This window comes from Corythoichthys intestinalis, chromosome 2, assembly GCF_030265065.1.
Source record: "Corythoichthys intestinalis isolate RoL2023-P3 chromosome 2, ASM3026506v1, whole genome shotgun sequence".
In the NCBI taxonomy this organism is placed as follows: domain Eukaryota; kingdom Metazoa; phylum Chordata; class Actinopteri; order Syngnathiformes; family Syngnathidae; genus Corythoichthys; species Corythoichthys intestinalis.
Genome location: NC_080396.1, coordinates 68,595,730 through 68,611,793, shown reverse-complemented (window position 1 = coordinate 68,611,793; position 16,064 = coordinate 68,595,730). Strand labels below are relative to the sequence as shown.

At 40.2% G+C, this 16,064-nt stretch overlaps 1 protein-coding gene across 4 annotated transcripts in view; it reads right to left on the bottom strand.

Annotated features, from left to right (window-relative positions):
* The window catches only part of dlgap4a (discs, large (Drosophila) homolog-associated protein 4a), a 200,222-nt gene that overhangs the window by 134,581 nt on the left and 49,577 nt on the right, over positions 1 to 16,064 (bottom strand). The gene's annotated exons all lie outside the window — the stretch shown is intronic.

The following is a 16,064-nucleotide window of genomic DNA, read 5'->3' as shown; positions in this document are numbered from 1 at the left end:
GTTCCCGCCTCAGTCCGGCAACAGGTGCTAGAGTGGGCCCATTCGTCCCGCCTGTTCTGTCACCCGGGTATCCGCAGGACCCTGGCTGTATTGCGTCAGCGGTTCTGGTGGGCCACCATGTCGGAGGACACTCGGGCTTTTGTCACGGCTTGCCACGTCTGCGCCCGCAGCAAGACCTCCACCAAACCCAGCTCTGGTTTGCTTTGCCCTCTTCCCATCCCTAGCCGCCCGTGGTCTCATATCGCCCTGGACTTTGTCTCCGGTCTCCCCCCTTCCAAAGGTAACACCATAATACTCACTGTGGTTGACAGATTTTCCAAGGGGGCCCATTTCATCCCGCTTCAAAAACTCCCATCAGCAAAGGAGACCGGAGAGTTACTGGTTCAGCATGTTTTCCGCCTGCACGGCATTCCGGCTGAGATTGTGTCAGACAGGGGTCCACAATTCACCTCCCAGGTATGGAAGGCTTTCTGCGCAGCTCTGGATGTTGGGGTGAGTCTCTCCTCAGGTTACCATCCTCAAACCAACGGCCAGTGTGAACGCACAAACCAGCAGCTGGAAGCGGCCCTTCGCTGTGTCGCACAGTCATGTCCCAGCTCCTGGAGTGACCATCTTCCCTGGGTCGAATATGCCCATAACACCTTGCCGAATGCCTCCTCAGGCCTGTCCCCCTTCCTGTGCTCACTGGGCTATCAGCCCCCTTTGTTTCCTTCCCAAGAGCAGGACATTGCGGTACCCACAGTGCAAAGGCACATCAGCCGGTGCACCAACATCTGGAAAAGAACACGGGCTGCACTTATCCGCTCTTCTCAAAGTTCCCAGGCTCAGTCCAACCGCCGCCGTGCACCAGCACCTGTCTACTCTGTGGGTCAGAGGGTATGGCTCTCCTCAAAGCACCTGCCATTACGGGTTGACTCCAGGAAACTGGCTCCACGGTTCGTTGGCCCCTATGAAATAGAGAAGGTGGTGAATCCCTGCTCCGTCCGCCTCAAACTCCCAAAGTCTCTCCGTGTCCACCCCACCTTCCATGTTTCCCAGATCAAGCCAGTCTCGTCATGCCCCTTGTCCCCACCAGTTCCGACTCCCCCTCCTCCATTGTCAATTGACGGGCACCCAGCTTTCAAAGTGAGGCAGCTCTTGGACGTTCGCCGCCGTGGCCGTGGGTTGCAGTATTTGGTTGACTGGGAGGGCTATGGGCCTGAAGAACGGAGCTGGATCCCTGCCAGGCAGGTGTTGTGCAAGTCCCTGATACGCGATTTCCATCGTGCCAATCCCGGTCGCCTGTCTCGGACGCCTGGTGGCGCCCGTAAGGGGGGGGGGTACTGTTAGGGTTCCTTGATTGCAGGCTGGAAACCAGACGGGGGGAAGCGGCGACAGGTGCCAGCCATTAACATCAGCTGCCTACAAAAGCCTGATCGTCGTTGCCACTCGTCGCCAGACCAACTCTTTCGGCATTCCCGTCAGTCACGTCCAGCACTCAGGTATTTACCAACATATATTCTCCCGGCTAATCTGACCTTTGCTCCGTCCCAGGATTCCTCGTGCCTGCTCCCTGACCTGTACCGTTGCCTGATATCACGTCTACGCCTGCCAGCGACCACACAACGTGCACGTGTGCTACGACTCTCGACGTGCCGCTGAAAATAAACCTTGTTAAATAATAACGGAATTCTCCCTTGTCTGCTTTGGGGTCCGATTCCCAGCGCTCCCTAACAATCATAATGAAATGTTAGCCTACAATCAAGTCATTAACATCAAGGCTCTGGAATGGCATCACGCTGATCAATTACATTATAAAACAAAAGGCACAGCATCAGATTCGGTGCTTCAATGTGAACAAGGACCAGGAATGCAGAGCCAAGTGCGGCAGGTGGCCATGGGGAGGAATAAAAGCATGTGGCAATTTGTTAACTCAACCAATTCTATCCTGTGGCCTTTGTTGGGAATTGTCAGATGATACGCTGCAATTTGGATCAAGAGAGACAGCGTGAACAGCCATTAGATCACGCAGGGAAGAAAACAGTGCAAAGGTGAATTGTCAGTGCTCTCAAATGATTCAGCACGCCTCCAAGTCTCGCTTGTAATATCCTCACTAAAAGTGTGGATGCCTACATTTACCAAATGTACAAATATTAACAAGCAAATACAACTTCAGTCATCAATAACAACATACATACTTTTAAAGCAAATCTGGTTTGTCTATCACCCATAATGGCTTCACCCTTCCAGTGATGTAAAAATGACCTTTTCGAGCAGTCTTTTTGACTGAGAGCATTTTGGTTAAAGAAAACAAACTGTACAAGAGCAGGAGAATGTTTAACCCTTACATGCACAAGTGATGATTTATTTTTTGAAACCCTTAGGCCTGAGTTATGCTTCTGCGTTGCGGTGATGGCAAAGTGACAACGGCGTCAATGAGCATTCGATAGTTCTGCGGCAAGGGAACGCGTTGCTCTGTAATTCACAGCCAAGCCACTAGTGGGGTGTGGCGTTGTGTTTTTACAGTTCTGGGGGACTTGTCGACTTCCTCTAGTTTTCTTCCGGTTACACAACAATACCAACGGGAAAAAAATATAAATAAATAAACAATGCCAATGGAGAAAAAATATATAAATAAATTAACAATGCCAACGGAGATGGAATGCTTGAATGTGGATCTTCAGCTCACCGACATTGAACAACAAATGTTGATCATATAAATGTTGAGGCGCATGCGCAAGTTTCGGAGGTAGTCTGTCCGACTGTCGATGCCGCACAGAGACTTCTAGCCTCAGGTGGAAGCCAGCAAGCTGTGGCGGCTAGCTTTCAACTGGCGTCGAGAACTGTGTCCTGCGTTTTGTCCAAGGTCTGCAAAGTATTGTGGACAGCCCTCCAGTCCGATTTTTTTTGCCGTGTCCTACAACCAGCCAGTGGGAAGCCATAGCAAATTTCTGGTGGCTATGAAACTTCCCAAACTGCGTTGGAAGCTTTGATGGTAAACACGTTATCATAAAAGCACCGAGGCACTCTCAATCAGTGATAATGTGTCAAGTGTTTGAACTGTCTGTTGTTTAAAATTAAATATCCAAACAACTCTTTTGACACCAAGCCTGTTTTTTATTCTTCATATACATGAAGTGTGAAATATAAATAAGTCACAGACTAACAGCAAACATGTACACAATAAATGATCAAGTGCACCAAACAAAAATAAGACATAAAGTGATAAAAAGCGTCAGTTTTTAGCTGACTGTTTCCCTGCTTTGGGTGCAAATTCGCTTTCCAACACACACCATAGACTTCACACACACTTGTCTCGGTGGTTCTTCCATTTTTCAATGCAATCGCTGACCTTGCCATTTGGCAATCTTTATAATGTCTTGACGAGACATTGTAGAAGTTGTCGTACTCGCTCTTCGATGATACTTCCGTCGGCTTGGTCTATTTTTGCGTGTAGCAAAACAATAATTGAAAATGGCAGTGATTTCGCGCCGAACCGGAAAAAACACTCTGAGCGGACCAATCACAGTCCATTTGCGCCACGTCACCACACGCTGGCGTCGCACAAGTCAAGATTTTGTTGAGGTGGACGGCAGGCTATGGCGGAGGGTCGTAAATTGGGTCTGCCTTGACGGCGCAGGTCTTCCGTAGAAGCATAACTCAGCCTTTACAGTCAAGGGCGTTGGTGTGCATTAGGACAGTAGGAATATAACACTACCAACTTTTCAGAATGCTCAAACTGTCCCCACCAACTTTTAAGCAACCTTTTTTGCATTACTATATTTAATGGGTTCAGTTATATAGGTAATTTAGATTGTCTTCTCATATATTGTAAGGATAGAATTGCCCCTACCATAATTTGGTGAATTATTTTCATTATGTTTAGACCTACATTTACCCCTTTTCACTTGCTGAATGTGCCGGTCCGTTTTTCCCCCTCAAGTTTGATAGGCTGATGACTTGCATTTATTTAAAATGTATTAATTTATTTTCTACATTATTAATTTAAAAAATGTTATTTGCAGCCTATTCCAATAATTACACATTAATCATAATAGAGGTATTAAGTTTTCTTTTTTTTTTTAGTTTGGCTGATGAGCTTTTCTCATTTTTTCTCAGTATTTTTTGCAACCTTTCCCAACTTCTACTGGACGTGTTGCAGCCATGAAATTCTAAGTTTATTATTTGGCAGAAAACAATTAAGTTTATCAGTTTGAACATTAAATATGTTGTCTTTGTAGTGTTTTCAATTGAATGTGGGTTTAGAAGGATTTTCAAATCGTTGTATTTTGTTTGCATTTACATTTTACACAATTTCCCAACTTCAACTTTGTGTATTCATATATATATATATATATACATATATAGTTTTTTAGTTAAATATAACTTAGTTATTTATACAGACCATGTTGAGTGGTCTTAAGACAAATGTTTATGTTTTTGCATTCTTGACTAAATATTAGCGATAGAGATTATAACAAGTTTGTTTTTTGTTTCGCTATTTATATGATTTATGTTCAAATATTGCAATTTCAATTTGCAAGTTTTCAAAATGTTTCTTTAGTAGTTCTTGGAAAAGAAAGAAAAAAAAAAAGGTTAGAATCGAAAGGTGCATCACCTGAACCAATACACATGAAAGTTGGTATAATTTTTTTTTAAATGATTGTATGGTGACCTTGAGTGCCAGAAAGTCTCCTTCAAATAAAATGTATAATTATTATTATTATTATTATTATTATTATTATTATTACATGTATGTTATATCGTCCCTACCAATGTTGAGACTAAACCTACGCCCTTGCTTACAGTGCACTCATTTAACTCATTGGCTGTGAGGGGCAAATGAACGAACATTCATTCGCCCCTTCCAGTCAAAAGGAGTAGCGTACTGCACGAATGCTATTTTTAGACCGTGAGCCATCATAACCCAGAAGTGGGTCAACATAGACATGCGCTCGCATACAACTCATATTATTACTGCTTGTTTTCTGCCTGTAATTTTCAAAAAAGAACATGCCGAGTAAATACTGCTGCTATGGAACTTGTAGAAACGACTCTAGACATTACGACATATGAAGGATGTTTTCTTCACACATTTCCCGAAGCCAAAAACGAAGGAAAAAATGTGAACAATGGATCAACTTGTGCGGACGTCCAAAAGACCAGTTTAACGCCAGCAAGGTGAAGCCATTCACCTTCATATGCACTAAACATTTTGGTTGGGGCCATGGTCCTACAGAGGATGAAGAGGTAAGCCATTTTGATATTTTTACTTCTTGTTTAGCGTGGCAATTTGCCGTGCTGCTTCTGTCTGACAATGAATGACCTGAAAAAAGTTAATATCTGATTGCCACTCTTGTTACCTTTTCTGTTGTAAAAAAAACAATTTTAGTAAGGCAGAAGTGTAAATAAAAATATAATTAAGATTTGTTATTAATGAAAAAATTAAAAGTGCTCGTTGGCTGTCACTGAGTAGCATTTGCGTTCGCTACACAAAAATAGCAATGTTAAATTACCACCCAAGAACGGTAAGAGACGTAAGACAACCAGAGGATATAACATATAAGAAAGACAGGGCATATGGTGGTAAAGGATAGATTGTTGAAACAGGAGAATGTCATTGTCAGTGGCGTAAGGCAATGCACACAAGAAAAAGGTGTCATAAAAAAGCTACCTCTGGATAAGGTTGGCTCTTTATCCCGTCTTTATTCAGCCCTCGACACTCAAGCCATCTCTTTAACTGATTATTTGTATGTTCTTCCACATCTTTGCCAGTGAATTTGGCACCAGGGACATAATTTTCGGACAGAATTGGTAGGTTTAGCACAGTACACATCTCGTTCATACACTATTTCCATGTATTTAGCATTAGGGACAAACCCGAGCTTGATCCACCTAGCAACAATTGCTAATGTCATGAATATTAATGAGCAAAAGTGACGTATTGTGTGTGGTACGCCATTGGATGTCTACTGCCATCAATGGCACTGAAATATGAGCATTCACACCCAGTTTCATTTTATAACCCGGACATTACGTTGTTTTTGGGCACCATCGGCAACAAAATACACCCCATATTTCCAAAAAAATCTTTCCAATTTGCCAAGATGACAATTGCAATGTTTGTTTTCCACTTTTCATCTTACTGCGAAGAAAGGAAATGACGATCGGTCTGCCATGATATTTACGTCATCAGCTTTCGCGCTGTGACCCGGGAAATAAATAGCTGTCTTCACACATGCCGGGTAAGTTCCGGACATTATACTAGGACGCGACCCGGTTAATGTCCGTGTCATCTCCATGTCTGTCGACCCGGGAAATTGCGTTCAGACATAGGGGCTACACGTTTAAGTCCCGGGATTTAACCGGAGTTCAGCGTAAGTCTGAAAGGGGTGTTCAGGGTGTAACCCGCCTTCAGCCTGGAGATAGCTGTGATAGGCTCAAGCACCCCCGCGACCCTCGTGAGGATAAGTGGTTCAGAAGATGAATGAATTATATTTGGTAGAGTATATTAGGTAGAGTGATTAAAAGAATGGCGTTAAAAGTGATTCAATGGCAAATGTGGGTGCGCCATCAATATTTTGTGCTGGTACACCTTAAGAAAAAAGTTAGGAACACCAGTGCATTGAATGAAAAAAAGTAAATGTGGAGCCTTGGCAATATGCTATATTGCAATGTTAAATTTTCCAAAATTGTTCGGGTCTAATTTATATTTTAAGAAAGAATTTTATTGCTAAAAGTAACAAAAAAATCCAGAAATACAATTGCATTGCTAAAAGACACAAAAATATATACGTTTTATACTCCGTAAAACTCCCGGAAAAAGCGTAAGAGGAAGTATTGTAAAAAGTACAGTACTGTAACATGTTTGGAACTTTTGTTCAAATAAAAACAAAACAAAACAACCAAAAAAACAACACTTTTTTCCGTATTGGATCAGGACTTGGGATCGGCAGAGGATTTCATGGCAGTTGAACGTGCCATTGGAAATGAATGAAGGAACTGAAAACGTGGGGAATTTTTTGTAACATTTTGGCGAATTTTTGACGAATTTTTCAGCGCTTTGATTTCTTGAATTTTTTGATGTGTGAAATATGTTAATCGGAAAAAATGTAGGCCAAGTAGCATTTTGAAAATTTGGTGTTTTTGCCATTGGAAATGAGTGGGATTTTTTTTTTTGTTCAGCTTTTCAAAGGCTGTCCACAGTAGTGGACCACTGTCCCTGAAAGGGTTAATGGCTTTTTTCTGTTAGACACGAAAACTATTTTTAGCCAAGCTGTTGGTATGATTAGAACATTTCCTGGACCCATGGGCCTGTTTAGGCTTGCTGAAGTGGGCAGCTTATATAAAATACAGTTGTAGTACTGAAAAGATGTCCCTGACGTATTTCTCTATGAGCAAACTCTAGAGCCCAGAGGCTTCTGAAAGCAATCCCTTGTGAAATTGACTAACATTGCTGAAAGTGTCAGTAATGTCACGCATACTTTCAAACAGGCAAATCCAGACAAACAAGGGTTGAAGTTTTAAGGTCATCGATATGATTGGCCTGACGTGCTGAACATTGAGTAATCATCCTGTGCCTTTGTACGAGTTACAGTGGTATTAAAAAGAATCTGAACCTTTTGGAATTTCTTAACATTTCTGCATAAAATCACCATCAAATGTGATCTGATGTTTGTGAAAATCCCACAGATGAAAAAAGAGTCTGCTTTGACTAAAACCACCCAAACATTTATAGGTTTTCATATTTTAATGAGGATAGTATGTAAACAATGACAGAAGGGGTAAAAATAAGTAAATGAACAATCGCATTTAATATTTTGTGGCCCCTCTTTGGCAGCAATAACTTCAACCGGACAGTTCCTGTAGCTGCAGATCAGTCTGGCACATTGATCAGGACTAATCTTGGCCGATTCTTCTCTACAAAACTGCAGTAATTCAGTCAGATTCCTGGGATTTCTGGCATGAATCGCTGTTGTGATATAGGGCTATACAAATAAAATTGAATTTAATTGAAAGTGTATTTTGTTCTACTGAAACCAGTCTGAAGTTGATTTACTTCTGTGTTTTAGATCATTGTGTTGTTGCACCATCCGTCCTCTTCTTAGCTTCAATTGTCTGACAGACGGCCTCAGGTTTTTCCTCCAAAATATCCCCATAAAATTTTGAATTCATTCTTCCATCAATGATTGATGATGAAGTTGTCCAGGCCCTGAGGTAGCAAAACAGCCCCAAATCATGATGCTCCCTCCACCATGTTTCATGGTGGGGATGAAGAGTTGATGTTGGTGAGTTGTTCAATTTTTTTCCTTCACACATGACGTTGTGTCCACAAAACATTTTGCCGAAACTTCTGTGGAGTGTCCAAGTGCCTTTTTGTGAACATTAAACGAGCAACAATGTTTTTTTAGACAGCAGTGGCTTCCTCCGTGGACTCCTCCCATGCACACCCTACTTGGCCATAGTTTTACATATAGTTGATGTGTGCACAGAGATATTGGACTGGGTTAGTGATTTCTGTAAGTCTTTAGCATATACTCTAGGGTTCTTCTTTACCTCTCTGAGTATTCTGCGCTGAATTCTTGGCGTCATCTTTGGTGGACGACCACTCCTTGGGAGAGAAGCAACAGTGCCAAAGTCTCTCCATTTGTAGACAATTTCTCTGACTGTCGATTAATGAACATCCAGACTTTTAGAGATGTTTTTGTATCCTATCGCAGTTTTATACACATAAACAATCCTTGATCGCAGGTCGTCAGTCAGCTCTTTTGACCGAGCCATGATGCACATCAACCAGTGCTTCTAATCAGGACAATTCTTACCAGGTGTGTGTTTTATAGTGGGCAGGGCAGCTTTAAACCACTCACAGTGATTGGGCACACACACCTGGCATAAATTGTTTGGTAAAATTGGCTTCAATTGCTCTTTAAGTCTCCATAGGCAGAGGTTTCACTTGCTTATTTTTCCCCCTCCTGTCATTGTTTGCAAGCCATCCTCATTAAAATATGAAAACCTATAAATATTTGGGTGGTTTTAGTTAAAGCAGACACTGTTTTTACATCTGTGTGATTTTGACAAAGATCAGGTCACATTTGATGGTGATTTTATGTAGAAATGTGAGAAATTCCAAAAGGTTCTGATATTTTTTCATACCACTGTACAGTATAGCTCCTTCATTTGAATGAGAAAGTTATACCGCATCTATGACTTTCTCGCAAAGTCCTTTCTCTATTAATCGGGCTATTTTCTGAAAAATGTCTATTTGCGGTTTGGATTGTTCTGTCACGTGTCATCTACAGCCGGGGGGCTTAGTGATGCGGGGCTGATCTTCACGCCAAATTCTGCAAGGCTTTTACAATGATAGCTTTCACCATCTCAGCCCTTCCTTATTCAGCCAGTGAGATGACATTTTCAAAATGAGATTTCTAGATCATGTGGCTCATTTCCTGAATGTACTTATGCTGATCAGCATTTAAGGGCTCAAATGGTATGGCTCCCAATAATTCATATACTTCTGAAGAGCAACTTTGTGGACAGAAATTTGGTGTCTAAGTATGTATGATTGTAGCCATATTTTAAACATATAGAATGATTTTAATTTGGACTCAAGAATAAGTTGAAATGTAATAAGAAAAATATCAAACTAAAAAGATCTTTGTAGCCAAATATTAATAATTTACTTCACATTTACACTTGTGGACTCACCAAATACTAACGCCCAGCTTGGTGCTGATTAACCAAATACTAACGCCCAGCTTGGTGCTGATTAATCAGCCAAAGTCCAAAGCAGTTGCAATGATGCTTGTGCCTGCATTAAAATCAAGATGTGCTAAGAAAATAAAGCACAAAGTTTGAAACCAGGAATCATTGCATTTTCCATCATCCTTCATTTAGCTACAGTATGACCGACTTGAACATACTACTCCCACTCAACCCTGTGGCTTATACAGTAAACCAATTTTGGCAATCATGCATCTAACTAATAACAGTTCACACCTGTCCAGATGTCCTTTGAGAAAGCTCCTTGCAGTGCCGCCACCTGTCCACACAATCTGACACCCCCATGACCACTCCAGGCACTACGCCAAAGACCATTTCCCCTTTAATTCAATCACTCACTTTACCACTCTCATCCATGCTTCCATTTCTGCAGGGGTTGGTTTAACCTTGCTGTGGTCGCCAGCAAAGGTGGGTAATAATGTAATGCGTTACATTTACTTGAGTAGCATTTTGAGAGAAATGTACTTCTAGGAGTAGTTTTACCATGACATACTTTTTGCTTTTACTTGAGGCGATTTGTGAAGAGGAAACACTACACTTACACTGTTACTTAGGGCTAAGCTCGTTATTACTTTTTTCCTCTTTATATTCGACATATTAGATTTTACTTCATTTTTGCCAGAGATGTCCACAGTATCGCATTCCAATCTTGGCCATCGGCTGATTAACAAAAAAAAAAAAAAAAAAAAAAAACCCTGCTAAAAAACGATTTTGATTTTGACGAACTGTGGCCACTGCTGACTTATGGTTGGATTCCAGAAGGACCCTGCAGCAGCTGGAAGGCAGGCTGCTACAGGAGGCTTCAGACTTGCCTGTTTTGTAGATATTGTAAGGTTTGTTTTTTATCTTGCATGTGACAATATACAATGTTAGTTTAGTATTTTTAAAGTGTTCACTGCGTGATCCTTAGACTCAAAATGTAACTCGTAGCGTTAACGTAGCATTCGTGTTAGCATTAGCTTTAGCATGGTGAGCATCCTCTTAAGCTCTCACTTACGTTTACATCTCATCATGATGTCCTTGGTGGGTTTATTTATTTGATAATAATATACTGCTCTTGCTGAGTGTGTCTAATCATAAAAATAAGTACTCCGATCGTTGGTTTGGTAGCACTAGACTTATACTTTAAGTCTGAGGTCATTGTAAACTTAAAGCTGTTAAAGCAATTTTTTTTTTAAATTGCCTTTAATAATGCATGTGCTTAAAAAAGTATATCGGCTTCAAATATAGGCTTACAAAATCGGCTTTGGATTTCGGCAATCGAAAACCGATTTTTTTTTTTTTTTTTAATCGGTATTGGCATTTGAAAATCGCAATGTTGTGGCATCTATAAAGCACCGTAAAAAATAAAGTATTTAACATAAAGCGCTGCCGTCAACATTACTGGAAAGCGTGGGTTTCAACCTCTCTCCCATTTATTATTTGGTACCAACATACAACGGAAAACCAGAGATATGATTGTTTTAATTTTATGGTCGGAACCAAATACTGCACATCATAAAAACACACCATCCCCACTGTGAAGCATGGTGGTGGCAGAATCATGCTGTGGGGGTGTTTCTCAGCAACCGGACCTGGATGGCTTGTAAAGATGGATGGCAGAATGAATACTACAAAATATTCAGAAATCGAGGGGTACCATCTGCTTCAGTCGACAAGAGAACTATAGCTTGGGAGATGGTTTTTTTTCCAGCAAGACAATGATCCAATGCATAATGCAAAAGCTGCACGGAAACGGTTTAAAAAAGAGCCAGTTCCGAAGTGCCCGAGTCAAAGCCCAGACCTCAATCCTATAGAGAATTTTTGGCTGGACATAAAAAGAGCTGTTCATGCTGTTTTGCAAAGGATAGAGAAAAATTGCAGTGGGCCAACGTATAAGACTGATTGAGACGTATCCACTCATTGCTGTGATTGCAGGCAACGGTGCATCTACGAAATACTTGAAGACTTGAAGGGGGTGAATAATTATGCAAAGAATTATTTCCATTTCAATATTATTATTTCATTGTCATTACTCTGTAGAAATCTCTTTTCACTTTGGCATTAAAACCTTTTTTCCAATAAAATGTTGTGTTAAAAGTAAGGCTGCCACTATCGATTATTTTGGTATTTGACTAATCTATCAATTAGTTTGAATAATTGAGAGATCAGATTAGGAATATTTAATTTGTTGCAGAATAAATTTTAAAATATGTAAAACAAGTGTTTACGCTTGAAGTAATATTTATTTTGGCTGGCTAAGATTACACTTTTAAAAGAGCATTAAATGTGAATTAAAAAAATAAAATTCCTGAGTATTTCTTCAAACTTTGCAGAATTGCACATTCATTTCAAAAGAGCAATACATGCATTTAAAACAAATATAATACCTGAGCTTAGCTTCAAATGATATTAAAAAAAAAAAAAAAATCATAAATTAACCTCTAAGTACAAAAACGAACAATTGGCTTACTTGCATCGAAAAAGTCTGCAGGCTTAAATGATCTAAAGTGTTTTTTTTTTTTTTTACAATGCTCTGAACAAATTGTTCAAACACATAATCCCACAAAAAACTGCTAAATATACTTCTAAACTAAATAACGAATACATATTAGCTCAAACAAAAACATCTTATGTTGGTCTTAACAGGGAGCATTTGGATTCAGCCATGTTAGACGAGTTATGCCATATTCACTGTTGCCACTAGACGGCAAAGTATCCACTCAAATCAATACAGCAACAAAATGCAACACTTTCAGAACAAACCATCACAACGTCACTCTAATTTTAAAAAATCCTCGAAGCAGCAGAATTTGATTCGAAGCTTTTCTAATCAAATTACACAAGTTAATCGATTAATCGTTGGAGCACTCGTTAAACATGTTTTGACCACGATTTATGAACGCAATTAGGCTCGAGCGTATGACGTGGCAATCGCGAGGTTTCCGCCGCTATCGCCATTTTGGAAGCGGGAAACATAAACTGGGAGGCATTTCAACACAGGTCGCTCTTTAAAAATGGTTGGAAATTATTGTGCGGTAAAGAATTGCAACAACCGATCGAATAGAAAGGAGAATGTATAGCTCGACGGAACCCCATTGAGTTTCTTCCGGATCCCTACATGGAGAAAAGGCGAGGGAAAGGTCATATCTGAACTTACAAAACGTCGAAGAATGGCATGGGTGGCCTCGATCAGAAGGAAGGGCATAACGTTTGATTCTCCAGTTACACACAGAGTTTGCTCTATGCACTTCCACTCCGGTAAGTTAATTTCGTTTGTTTACGCAAATTTCGGTAACTTTATGCCCTAAGTCGGCCTGTTGTTAGCTATAGCTACAGCTAAACAACTAGCATGCATACATGTGCATTGTCTTCATAAAACATAATTCCTGTCGTTGCTAAATAAAAAAGCTGTAATATGTTGACGTGAGAGAGTGGCAAAGAATTTGTACACAGGCTACATTTTCTGCAACAAAAAATTTGTACATCAGTGGTCACAGACTAATGTAAACACACATTGCCTACCTTTGCTAGAAAGATGGTGTTGTCGTTTGCTATGGTCATAATGTGCAGATCCTGCACCCATCCGCAGCAAAACCGATCGTAGCTTTGTAGCGATTTGTAGTTTCGGATTTGCTGATGAGTGTAGTAACTTACACCAAACACTAAATACAGCATGATGTCCATTTCGCGTAGTGGTGGAAGCTTGTCGACATCTTTATTCCATTTGTGTTCAGCTTGCTCGTAAGGGTCAACATTGTTCACATCCTTAAAATTGCTCACATATCTGTCCTTCGCCGTGGTAACAAGTTTGTCTCTGTATCGAACTGGCAAGTTTTCCTTTCTTTTTTCCATCTTTGGCACTCGTAGTTGAATTGTATTTGCCGCTAAATTCAAATGTCCCGTGATGCAGACGTGCTTCCAAAATGGCTGCGTTGTTGCAAATCTCGCATGATCCCGTGCTGCTGTGACGTAAACGCTCGAGCCTAATAAAAGGGGAAAACATCCAAGGAGGTGAATCCTTATGATAGGCCCTGTATATGACTATTGTTTTCATTCAATTTTTGTTTTTGTTTTTTTTTTCCCATTTCTTATTCTAATTGTTTTGTTGTAACTTTCTTAATCCATAATGTGATTTTTATGTATCATCTTATTGGTGTTTTGGGATTTTTATTTAATGTTAAGCACTTTGAATTACTTAGTTGTGAATTGTGCTATACAAATAAATGTCTTTCCTAGCCTTAATCTTTGCCAAACACTCACCAAACTCTGTCTTGGGGTTCGATCAAACCCAAGATAAGAACCACTGGTCTAAACATAACATTCACAACTACCAATAAATGAGCTATGAGTTATGTTTTAATGCATTCTTGATTCCTAATTGATTGCGTAGCATAAAACATGAATTAAGTGGCTAAAAGCAGTGAGTGCACAAGAGGGAGTCAATTAGTTTTACTGCTTTCAGAGGCATGGGTATTATCTCTGGACATTATGAGTATTACCTTTTTATCATCTAGGAAATGTGATATTAAAGTGATGATATAATAAAATAAAAGTATTTTCGACAAACAAAGCTAATCTTTTGATAAGCAGCTTCTATACTATACTCAAGATAAAAATCATATTAATCATGTAAATGATGGTATGCTTTATAGACGTTTGTTTTTGTTAGTCTGGTTAGTGCATGTTTCACTTTCAAGTACAGCATCTGACAAACTGGCTTTAAATGTGATCAAACAGTGTACAGTATATAAACTCAATCAATATTTTATTATATGCCCCCTGGTTGACTGTTACCAGTGATATTTGCGTTTAGCTAATGAGCGCCATATTTTTAAGGACTGCTCTGAGTATGCCGTTCAAACAGTATTTTGTCAGGTAGAAGAGGGACACTAGAAAGTGTGTCTGTATATGGTAACTGGGGATTTTTGAACAAATGAGTTTCATGAAAACTCTAAGGAATCTGCTTGCAAAATCGTGACTTAATGCTGTGTCTGATGCTGTAGCTGCAATGCTTGGTGAGTAGACATGTGCCAATTAGCGGTTTCATGGTACAGTATACTGTGGTATGAAACCAACAAGGTCTCAAAAACGCACAAATTTTCCGTCATACCGTCCTTAGGGTATTAGCTATTTTTTATGTCCCACAATTCATGGCAAAATCCTTTGCTTGCAGCTGCAAGGCTCAATCCTCCCCCACTGGTTGTTGCTCAGTGTCATTGAGTCTGCTATGCTACACGATAGCTGGAGGATGTGAAACTGCTGAATTTTTTTCCCCCATCGAAGAAAACGAAATCGCTGGTATGGGAATACTTTGGCTACAGAAAAGTTGAGGCTTAGAGGAGGAGGGCCAACCGACATGTAAAACATGTTTGCGGAGGGTGGCTGCCGAGGAGAAAATACCTCGAATGTAATTTCACATTTGATGTTTTTTTTAAAAATACTTTTCTTTTAAAAGTGCAAGCAAACTCTCAGGTTAAGTTTTTTTTTTTTTTTTTTTTTTTTTAAGAATTCAGGTTATAACATATACAGTATATATGCTTATTACTCTCGCTTCACTCAAACCTCTTATCTACCACACTCTTATGTTGTCTCTTATGTTATGTTAGCGACAGTACCTCGACCAATGAGGTGAGTTGGATTTCGTATTGTCATTGTTCTGTCAGCTCATTGATTTAGGAAGGGTCGAAAAATGTCATTGCATGTAATTGACTTTCCTATTAAAATGAATTTAAAGGGCATTTTTTATTTAGGCGTGCTAAGCAGGCACCATTGACTCGCGCTAGCTTAGCCACTAGGGAGCCCTGAAACTAACAAAAAACTGACAAACCGCATGGAATTTGTTGAAATCAACTCCACCGTCTAATTAAACCTCCGCTAACTCAAAGATTAAAGAGCATACGACAGGAGAAAAAAAGTCTTAAATAGCATTATTATGTGAATTAGAATCATATTTTGAGACGATTCGACTATATACAACAATTTAGCAAAGCGGAGATGACGGGAAATTAGTCTTTTAATCTGCCGGTTAGCAACGCCTACCATTATAGGGCTCAAGCGTCCCCAACAGGTGGATGAAGTCAGCGGGAGACTGGGCTCATCGGTTTTACTATACAGCCCATTGAAGGGGAATTATTCAGAACAATGAAAACGCGACGAAGAGAGCTGCAAAATGTCATTGTTTCAGTCTCTCTACGCCAATATTTTTACAGGATATTCTTTTTGTCCAAGTATTTTTCCCCAATAGCTAAATAAATGGCTTGAGAAGGACCAGTCAGCCCGTCGAGGGGGAACTATTCACAGCGAGGAAAACGCGACGAAGAGAT